Source organism: Carassius carassius, chromosome 14, assembly GCF_963082965.1.
Source record: "Carassius carassius chromosome 14, fCarCar2.1, whole genome shotgun sequence".
In the NCBI taxonomy this organism is placed as follows: Eukaryota; Metazoa; Chordata; class Actinopteri; order Cypriniformes; family Cyprinidae; genus Carassius; species Carassius carassius.
Genome location: NC_081768.1, coordinates 32,668,847 through 32,679,065, shown reverse-complemented (window position 1 = coordinate 32,679,065; position 10,219 = coordinate 32,668,847).

The following is a 10,219-nucleotide window of genomic DNA, read 5'->3' as shown; positions in this document are numbered from 1 at the left end:
TATGTCATATTCTAGGTTCTTCAAAGTAGCCACCTTTTGCTTTGATTACTGCTTTGCACACTCTTGGCATTTTCTTGATGAGCTTCAAGAGGTAGTCAACTTAAATGGTTTTCACTTCACAGGTGTGCCCTGTCAGGTTTAATAAGTGTGATTTCTTGCCTTATAAATGGGGTTGGGACCATCAGTTGTGTTGTGCAAAAGTCAGGTGGATAAACAGCTGATAGTCCTACTGAATAGACTGTTAGAATTTGTATTATGGCAAGAAAAAAGCAGCTAAGTACAGGAAAACGAGTGGCCATCATTACTTTAAGAAATGAAGGTCAGTCAGTCTGACAAATTGGGAAAACTTTGAAAGTGTCCCCAAGTGCAGTCCCAAAAACCATCAAGCGCTACAAAGAAACTGGCTCACATGCGGACCGCCCCAGGAAAGGAAGACCAAGAGTCACCTCTGCTGTGGAGGATAAGTTCATCCGAGTCACCAGCCTTAGAAATCACAGTTTAACAGCAATTCAGATTAGAAACCAGGTCAATGGCACATGGAGTTCTAGCAGCAGACACATCTCTAGAACAACTGTTAAGAGGAGACTGTGTGAATCAGGCCTTTATGGTAGAATATCTGCTAGGAAACCACTGCTAAAGAAAGGCAACAAGCAGAAAAGACTTGTTTGGGCTAAAGAACACAAGAAATGGACATTAGACCATTGGAAATCTGTGCTTTGGTCTGATGAGTCCAAATTTGAGATCTTTGGTTCCAACCACCGTGTCTTTGTGCGACGCAGAAAAGGTGAACGGATGGACTCTACATGCCTGGTTCCCACCGTGAAGCATGGAGGAGAAGGTGTGATGGTGTGGGGGTGCTTTGCTGGTGACACTGTTGGGGATTTATTCAAAATGGAAGGCATACTGAACCAGCATGGCTACCATAGCATCTTGCAGCGGCATGCTATTCCATCCGGTTTGCGTTTAGTTGGACCATTTATTTTTCAACAGGACAATGACCCCAAACACACCTCCAGGCTGTGTAAGGGCTATTTGACCAAGAAGAGTGATGGGGTGCTGCGCCAGATGACCTGGCCTCCACAGTCACCGGACCTGAACCCAATTGAGATGGTTTAATAATAATAATAATAATAATTCATTACATTTATATAGCGCTTTTCTAGGCATTCAAAGCGCTTTTTACATTGTCTGGGGGTATCTCCTCATCCACCACCAGTGTGCAGCATCCACCTGGATGATGCGACGGCAGCCATAGTGCGCCAGAACACCCACCACACACCAGCTTACTGGTGGAGACGAGACCGAGTGGTGAAGCCGATCAGTAGACATGGGGATTGTTAGGAGGCCATGATGGTCAGAGGCCAATGGGCAAATTTAGCCAGGATGCCGAGGTCACACCTCTACTCTTTTCGAAAGACATCCTGGGATTTTTAATGACCACAGAGAGTCAGGACCTCGGTTTAACGTCTAATCCGAAGGACAGTGCTTGTTGACAGTATAGTGTCCCCATCACTACACTGGGGCGCTAGGACCCACACAGACCACAGGGTGAGCACCCCCTGCTGGCCTCACTAGCACCTCTTCCAGCAGCAACCTAGTTTTCTCAGGAGGTCTCCCATCCAGGTACTGACCAGGCTCATCCCTGCTTAGCTTCAGTGGGAAACCGGTCTTGGGCTCCAGGGTGATATGGCTGCCGGCTTGGGGTGAGCTGAACCGCAGAGTGAAGTCAAAAGGGCCAACAAGTGCTAAGCATCTCTGGGAACTCCTTCAAGACTGTTGGAAGACCATTTCAGGTGACTACCTCTTGAAGCTCATCAAGAGAATGCCAAGAGTGTGCAAAGCAGTAATCAAAGCAAAAGGTGGCTACTTTGAAGAACCTAGAATATGACATATTTTATATATATATATATATATATATATATATATATATATATATATATATATATATATATATGTTTGATTTGCTTTTGTGTAATTTATATATTTCTTTGTGAGTTGAAGTTGTTTTTTATTATTTTTGTATTGTGTTTGATGTGAGGTTGTTGTGTGTTTCTTTTTCCTTTTGTAGGCTGCTGTTTTCCAGCCTGTCGACCAACTGGTTATTGTGGTGGCCGGATTGATCAGCATGGTAGAAATGGAAGTGTCAGCACAAGTTCTACTAGGAAGACTTAATGCCACATTACATTGCAATTAGATATAGCTAATCGGACCTCAACATGAGGAATATAAAAGCCCACTACTCACACATCATTGTGTTTGCAGATACTGCCGTGAAAGTTTTGCTCAAACTGTCACTTGACTTATTGCCTGGCTTTCCCTGGGTTACTTGCATTTAGTTTAGTTCAAGTTTGACATTCCTCTCAAGAATCACATTAGATAGTTGGCTTTGCTCTGGTGATGCTGTGAATGTTTTTGGTCATTTAGTAGAGTTGGATGATACACAGGCTTGGAGTTTTCTAAGTAGAGTACCAAGTAGAGTTCCAGTGTTGCCAGGTTTTGTTTTATGCACTTGTGGCGTTTAAGCATAAAGTTTATTCTCTGCAAAGTTACAGTATTTACACTGTTGTGTGATTATCTAGTAGACTAACACTGCATGATCAGATGTTAATCAAACTAATACATTCAATGTTTGGAACAACTCTTTTGTAATGAGGCATTTTGAGGCTCGTTATTAAAGGCTTAAAATCTTTATACTGATAAAGATCGTTGCTTGCATTATTCCTTTCTGAAAAATATGCTATATCTAGCACACCATAAAGTATTTTGTCTTAATCATATTCTTTTGTCTTTGTTTATTCAGTCATTGTTTCATTTGCGTCTATCTACAATAAATCCTGAATGCCTTCTACTGGAATGGGGTAAGTATTACAACTTAAGTCTCTCCTGTTTCATAGACAATTTTTGTAAAGAGGTCTTCGCTGTCTATTTCTACACCAGCGTCCTCTGAATAAGAGCATGTATGTAAACGGATACGTTTTCTTGTGGTCAAACACTAAAGTGTTCCCAATACACAATATATTGACTAACTAAGCATTTTATCATACTTTCTTCCAATCCGTATTTTTTGCTTTTCTCAGGACATATTAGATTCAAGGTAATTAGCTCTAGCTTAACTATGTGGCATTAGTTTGCTCTGATAAATAACTAGATGGCGCTCTTTCTGTGTGGTGAGCATTAAAGTATTCCATCTTTGAACTTGCACTTGAACTTCAAGGCCTTCTATAGTCTGATGTTTTTATGTACATCTATAGATAACTTCCTCTCTGGATTTCCTCCTAAACTTTGTCAATGTTTGGACCTGGAGGTTATAATTCCTACTCCGTTAATTTAGTTTGTGCTCCGTGACTTTAATGTCCTGGACAGTGTACGCTCACATCTGCTTTAAAGTTATGCAAAAATCTTTCTGTAAGGGCTTTCTTTATGCTTTCACAGGATTTAATAGCTACTGAAGTTTAATTGGCGAATAAGGGATTGTTGTTATATTTAATGATTTCTTATCCTTCTGCAAGGGTTCACTCGTCGGGTTCCCATCGTTAAATGGAGTCTATCAAGCTTTGTGGGAAGTCCATGGCTGCAGATGCAGAGAACCGTGGCTCTCACCTTATCTTCACACAGGTCACTCTTTGGACTGGCGCTATTATGAACGCAGGCGTTATCAAGCTGATGTATATAGTCATCTTCCATTTGTGTTCTAGGTTAGATTCGGCTCATCTTTAATGTCCATGAGGACCGTAAATCGCTGCAGATTTTATTTCAGTGTGGCGATGTATTTCCAACTGAAATGGAATATTGAATAGAGGTCATTGTTTTGTTTGCGCTCCTGGTCTCTGTCTCTCACTCATAGCAAACTAATGGCTGGAGGGGCGTGTTTAAAGATATTCTGCCTCTATTCTGCCCTAATGACAGATCCCCTGTAAAGACCTTGTCTCAGAGGACCACAAGGACAAGACCACAGGAAACAGATGATTCTTCTGCACAATCTGACTTTGCTGCAGCCTGGAATTGAACTACTGGTTTCGTCTGGTCAGAGGAGAACTGGCCCCCCAACTGAGCCTGGTTTCTCCCAAGGTTTTTTTCTCCATTCTGTCACCGATGGAGTTTCGGTTCCTTGCCGCTGTCGCCTCTGGCTTGCTTAGTTGGGGTCACTTCATCTACAGCGATATCGTTGACTTGATTGCAAATAAATGCACAGACACTATTTAACTGAACAGAGATGACATCATTGAATTCAATGATGAACTGCCTTTAACTATCATTTTGCATTATTGACACACTGTTTTCCTATGACACAATGTATTTTGTTTAAAGTGCTATATAAATAAAGGTGACTTGACTTGACTTAATGGTTGAAAACTGTGTACATTTGTCTAAATGGAAAATGTTAGCCATCACTCAAACTGTTCTTAAGTGTGAAGCTGTTTGGATTTAATAAGAAAATTAGGATGGAATTGGTCAGCATGGGAAACTGATCAGTTGTTGTCCAACGCTGTGGTTTGCTTAATTTTGTCTGTGAAGAATGCTGTGGTGTGTGGCATAAAATCTGCCTCCAGAAATCTTCAGAAGACTGGGATATATTAGAAGTAAGTGTATATTGAAGTATAAAATGCTTAATATCAATATGATGACTCTTAGCAGTTTGTTTTTGACATCCATCCTTCCCATGTGTATTTATGTTACTTAAAGTATGCTGTATTTAATTAATTAAATTAATGTACTTTATAGGATGATGTCTCATCTGATGATGAGTACATCCCAGACTCTGTATCGGATTCAGAAAGCTCAGGGACAGAGATGATTGTTGAGTTGCCCGAAGCATCCAAAAAGTTCCATACCAATAATATGCCTGATTTAAGCATTACTTTTGCTGAAAAAGAACAGACCAAAGATAAACATGACAACTGTAAGAATATCCTGATGGATCTAGAAACTACTGGTGATCTCCAAAGTGACCCAGAACCAGAAAGCTCAGTCATACCAGAAGAAAACAAAAGATGTGAGAAACGAAAAGGGTACTGTGGATATTTTTGGCCAAAGTAAAACCTCAACCAAATCAGCAAAATCCTTAAAAGCCAAGTTAATTATTATTTTGTATGTGGAAACCCTCAAACAATATTTGCATGCCATCTGGAGAGGCATGAAAATGAAAATGCTGAAATCGCACAGACAATCCAGTTACCCAAATCATCCAAGGACAGAAAGGTTCTTCTTGAGGAATTCCGAAACCTTGGCAACTTCAAGCACAACTCAATTGTTAAAAACACAGGATCAGGCTGTCTTAAAGTGAAAAGGAGTTCCAAACAGAGCAGCAGCCCTGAGACGTATGATTACTGCTTGTACTTTAGGGGTATGTTATCCAGAAAGAACTTTCTCGACATATGAAAAAATGTGCTCTAAGACCAGAGAATAATGTTGGAGAGAGAGTCTTTGCTATAGCATCTGCTCAATCCACAATGTCCCAGCCAATTTCAAGTGAACTTTGGTCAGTGCTGGGCAAAATGCACAAGGATAACGTGTCTACTGCAATAAGGAATGATTATTATCTCATACAGTTTGCCCAGTCCCTCTTTAATAAGCATGGCAGTGACCGATCAAAGCATGAGTATATAAGACAGAAAGTAAGGGAACTTGGGAGATTACTTGTGACTTTGCGCCACACAACAAGAATCCATAACATGGAAGAGGCAATAAAACCAGGCAACTTCTTTATTCTTACTAGTGCTGTCAAGAGAGTTTCAGGTTTTGATCATGAAACGGTACATTCAAAGCTCCAAGTTTGGCCCTTAAAATTGGGCATTCTATCAGAAAGATAAGTGACCTCATTATGTGTCGTGCTCTCATGGAAGAGGACCAAGAGGTGATCGATTCCATCAGGAGGTTTCATACACTTCATGAAACAAAGTGGTTTGAATTAGTTTCCCATTCTGCCTTATCAAACCTGAGTGAGGCAAAATACAACAAGAGCACCGGGCTTCCACTGGCCAAAGATGTTCAGAAGCTACAGTTGTATCTTGGTCAGCATGTGGAATTGACTAAAGAGAAACTAGCCAATGACCCAACAGCAGGCACTTATGGAGCACTAGCAAAGGTGACCCTTTGTCAAGTCATTTTGTTTAATAGGAGGAGGGAAGGTGAAGTGGCACGGGTGACTGTAAAAATTTTTGAAGATCGTGACATGTCCCAACTAAATGATGACATAAACACTGGGCTCACAGAAGTTGAGAAGAGACTTTGCAAACAATTCGCCAGAGTGAGGGGGAAAAAAGGAAGAAAGGTTGCTGTGATTCTGACTTCTGATATGACTGCTAACCTCTCACTCCTCATTAGTAAGAGGAAAGAGTGTGGAGTAACTGAAAACAACAATTACCTCTTCGCTGTTCCTTGTAGTGATGGTCACTACAGAGGGCAGTTTGGTCAATTTGCAGATGCTTGTGGAGCCAAAGATCCCCAAAACCTCATATCAACTAACCTTCAACTAAACCAGTACTATCGACTGCCCCAAACAACAATTCAGCTGGCTAAGATCTCAAAGCTGCTTATGGCTATGGAGAAGGGAAGTGTGAAGAAAATTCATCATTTAAATGTTGTTAAATCTACTTGGTGTATATGTGTATGGTTGGTGTAATAACATTTTTACAATGTCATTTAATAGATGACATAGACGATATGGATAACGGATCACAGCAACTCCCTAATGTTTCCACATTGCAAGGTACTGTTAAAATTGGCTCCCAAGGCTACTGAAATTGTTTTATTCTGTGTTGTGGATTTTGCAGTTGTATTGGTGAAATATTTAAAATGACCTTTTTTATACATTTAGGTAACAGCCTCCTGTTATTTCAAACATGTATGAACTTTTTATTGCTTACCCTCCTTGCTGTTTAGTTGATACCATTGTTTTTTTTTGTTTTGTTTTGTTTTTTTTAGACAATGAAGAAACGTTGGCTTCTGTGACTTTTGGATCGCCTCACCTCTCCGAGACTGCAGTTCAAGGCATAATCTCAATGATAGACCCAAAATTTCCCCAACATGTCTCATGTAATGAGCTGGGATCTGTGGGTTCATTAGTATATTAAAAATGTTTTAGTCAGGAATTTTCAAAAAAGAACAGATGCACAAGTTTTATATTTTAAAATCAACAAACAATAAATAAATCAAGCAGCTCTTTGCACTTTAAGCAAGATTCTATTCTGTGGCATTTCCTTCCTTATAATGACCGTCGTCAATAGTCAAGTCAAGTCACTTTTATTTGTATAGCGCTTTTTACAATGCAGATTGTCTCAAAGCATCTTTACTGTGATAACTGGTGAATAATTTTGTCCAGCTTAAGTAAATTCAGCATTGATTTGTTCGGTTGTAAAAAATCAATAATTAGTTCATTTATCTATATCAGCACTGTAAAAATAAAAACAGCGATGTCATTGTCCAGCACAGTCCTGTTCGCATACAATGGTGTCAGTGCAGGCAGATAAAAACATTGTTGAATATCTAGTGAAATGCGCAGTAAACACGCTCTCTCTTTTCATTAGGCAAGGCAAGGCAAGTTTATTTATATAGCACATTTCGTACACAATGATAATTCAAAGTGCTTTACATAAAAGAAAGTAAAATAATAATGAAGAAAAATAATAACAAGAATAAAACAAGTAATTTTAAAACTTTTAAAATTATAAAAAAAAATACTTTTTTAAAATGAATTCAAAACAGTTAGAAAATGATTTTACATAAAATAAAATAAAAGAAACAGTAAAAATATAGTGCAATCAGTTCGGACATTGCACAGTGCTCATTCAATAAATGCACAGCTAAACAGATGAGTTTTAAGTCTAGATTTAAATGTGACTAGTGTTTTACCACATCTGATCTCTTCTGGAAGCTGATTCCAACTGCGGGCGGCATAGTCACTAAAGGCGGACTCCCCTTGTTTTGTGTGAACCCTTGGTATTTCTAACTGACTCGATCCTAGTGATCTGAGTGCTCTGTTAGGTTTATATTCAGTGAGCATATCTGCAATATATTTTGGTCCTAGGTCATTTAGTGAATTATATACGAGTAAAAGTACTTTAAAATCAGTCCTAAGTGTAACTGGGAGCCAGTGTAAGGACCTGAGGACTGGTGTGATATGCTCAGATTTTCTGGTTCTAGTCAGAATCCTGGCAGCAGTCTAATGGTCTTTTAGGGAAGGCCGGTGAGGAGCCCATTACAATAGTCCACCCTGCTGGTGATAAAGGCATGAACAAGTTTCTCCAAGTCTTGGCTGGAAACAAAACATCTAATTCTTGCCATGTTTTTTAATGATAGTATGCTGATTTAGTTACTGCTTTGACATGACTACTGAAACTAAGATCTGTCTCCAGAATCACACCAAGATTCCTGACTTGATTTTTAGCAGTTTGACCCCTAGAGTTAAGGTATGCATTCACCTTGAAAACTTCATCTTTCTTTCCAAATGCAATGACTTCAGTTTTTTCCTTGTTTAACTTAAGAAAGTTCTGGCACATCCAACTATTAATTTCATTAGTGCATTGGCAGAGGGAGCCAATTGGTCTGTAGTCATTTGGAGATAAGGTTAGGTAAATCTGGGTATCATCAGCATAGCTGTAATAGGCAATTTGGTTCTTTCTCATTATTTGACTTAGTGGGAGCATATACAGGCTAAACAAGAGCGGTGCAAGAATTGAGCCTTGTGGGACTCCGCATGTCATGGACGTCCACTTAGACTTATGCTCTCCTAGACTCACATAATAGCCTCTCCCTTCTAAGTATGACCTGAACCATTTGAGTACCATCCCAGAAAGCCTGACCCAGTTTTTCAGTCTCTGTAGAAGTATGTTATGATCGACAGTGTCAAACGCAGCACTGAGATCTAGCAATACCAGCACCGATATTTTGGCAGAGTCACAATTTAAGTGAATATCATTTATTATCTGAATGAGTGCTGTCTCTGTGCTGTGATGCAGTCGAAAACCAGATTAAAAATTGTCCAGGTATCCATTTGAGTTTAAGTATTTATTCAGCTGATTAAAAACTACCTTTTATATAATTTTGTCTATAAAAGGAAGATTAGATATTGGTCTAAAATTGCTCAAAATGGTGGTATCAAGACTGCTCTTTTTCAGGAGGGGCTTAACAACTGCAGTTTTTAGGGAGTTCGGAAATGTCTCAGAAAGAACAGACAGAGGGGTCTTTAGAGGTGCAGTCATTGGTGTACAGCGAGAAGAGCAGTGGGGAGAGAACAGAACCCTGAGGGGCACCAGTGTTGGCGGAGCAGCTGTTTGACATGAATTCCCCCAGTCTCACTAACTGTTGCCTATCTGTCAGAAAGCTGGTGATCCACTGACAGATAGAGCTAGGAACAGAGAGCTGGGTCAGTTTGGTCTGGAGGACTGTTGGGATGATGGTGTTGAAAGCCGAACTAAGTCCTCTAACAGGATCCTCATTTAAGTCCCTGTCCAGATGTTTCAGGATGAAGTGCAATCCCATGTTGATTGCATCATCCACGGACCTGTTTGCTCAGTAAGCAAACTGCAGAGGGTCCAGGTAGGGTCCAGTGATGTCCTTCAGATAAGCCAGAACCAGTTTTTCAAACGACTTCATGACGACAGACGTTAGAGCCACAGGGCTGTGGCATTAACTGAAAGTCAGTTGTGTGTTAAAATCATTCGCAAAACTGCTGCCAGGTGGCGCAAAGGGATGGATTGGAAACTGACTGCAATTGTAAAATGTTGGTTTGTAAACAGAGATGAAAGGAGGTCCACGTTAAACCGAGGTCCTGACTCTCTGTGGTCATTAAAAATCCCAGAATGTCTTTCGAAAAAGAGTAGAGGTGTGACCTCGGCATCCTGGCTAAATTTGCCCATTGGCCTCTGACCATCATGGCCTCCTAACAATCCCCATATCTGCTGATTGGCTTCATCACTCTGTCTCCTCTCCACCAGTAAGCTGGTGAGTTGTGGGCGTTCTGGCGCACTATGGCTGCCGTCGCATCATCCAGGTGGATGCTGCACATTGGTGGTGGATGAGGAGATACCCCCTGACAATGTAAAGCACTTTGAGTGCCTAGAAAAGCGCTATATAAATGTAAGGAATTATTATTATTATTATTATTATTAATAATAATTACACACACACACACACACACACACACACATATATATATATGTGTGTGTGTGTGTTTGTGTATATATATATATACATACCTGGATTAAAAGCTAAATTTTTT